The sequence below is a fragment of the Plecotus auritus genome (genome assembly GCF_963455305.1).
Source record: "Plecotus auritus genome assembly, chromosome: 14".
NCBI lineage: Eukaryota > Metazoa > Chordata > Mammalia > Chiroptera > Vespertilionidae > Plecotus > Plecotus auritus.
The window spans coordinates 17,546,411-17,547,790 of NC_137780.1; positions in this window are offsets into that span (position 1 = coordinate 17,546,411).

A 1,380-nucleotide genomic window follows, 5' to 3' on the forward strand; every position below is an offset into this window, starting at 1 on the left:
TGGGTCCCACAGTCCTGGAGATGCGAAGTCCTCGAGTAAGGTGGCAGCATGGTGCCTTCTGGGCAGGGAGTTCTTCCTGTGTTTCTTTTTAAAATATTTTGTATTGATTTCAGAGAGGAAGGGAGAGGGAGAAAGAGATAGAAACATCAAGGATGAGAGGGAATCATCAATCAGCTGTCTCCTGCATGCCCCCTACTGGGGATTAAGCCCGCAACCTGGGCATGCACCCCTGACCAGAATCAAACCTGGGACCCTTTAGTCAGCAGGCCGATGCTCTATCCACTGAAACACACCAGCCAGGGCTCCTCCTGGTTCTTATCTGACAACCTGGTGCTGAGTCCCCATGCAGTGGAGAAGGAATGTGGATAGCAGGACATTAGGAAGCAGAGAGCCCAATGTATAGCCCTACATGTACGTCCATGGGCATATTACACTCAAATAGTGATTATACCCTTTAATAAAAGGGAAAACGCCACCCTGTGCAGGAAAACGATGATCGCTGCTTATCACGACCTGTGAGTGAATTTCCCATCCTCTCCTTAAAAAACTGCATAATTGGAAAAAACATGTAAAATATAGGTTCTCTCTAGTCAGACACCTGCAGAGGCCTGCTGTGTCTTCAGGGTAGAGCTGGTCAGCACATGCAGATGAAGCAACTCTCAAAGGCCAGGAGAAAACCACAGGGAAGGACTCCAGGGAACATGCCCTGGGCTCCCACTGGGCCAGAAGTCCTTCCTCCTCGTCACCAGAGGAGGAAAAGGAAAATCTCATTCAGGAAGCCTCAGGTAGACACTGGGAGATGCTTAACTCACTAGGCCCCAAAGAGCTTTGAAGCAGCAATCAGCAGGAACTCATGGTTGAAAACTTCTTAGCTGCAGACCAGAAGAAGACACATATAGTTACAGAATTAAACCGTGTAAAGAACTACTAGGGTAAAATTAACAAAGCCCAGCTCACCTGCCAGAGACTTAGGGAGAAGCGGCCCCATAACAAGAACAACAGTGACCCTTGGGAAGTGACGCAGGTGCACCGTGGCAACAGTGTTGAAGGGACTTTAACTGCTGAAACTAAACAGCATGTGTGCAGGTTGCTAGAGGGAAGCCTGAGGTGTGCAGGGGAGTCCTGGCTCTGCTTCCTTCTCTATTTCCACCTTAGCATTCAGACCTGCCTCTCACCTCCCCCACCTCCACCCCAGCTGAATGCATGTCCAGCCCCACCCACTGCCACACCCTGTCATTGTCACCTCAGCTGACCCAACCAGGGTAGGTTTTCTGTCACTATCCCATTGGCAGGAAGTGTCCACGGCAGATAGTGAGGACCTGGATTCACTGAGGACCCTCCCTCCCTCGTTCCCATTGACAGTTCTCCCCCACCAAGGGC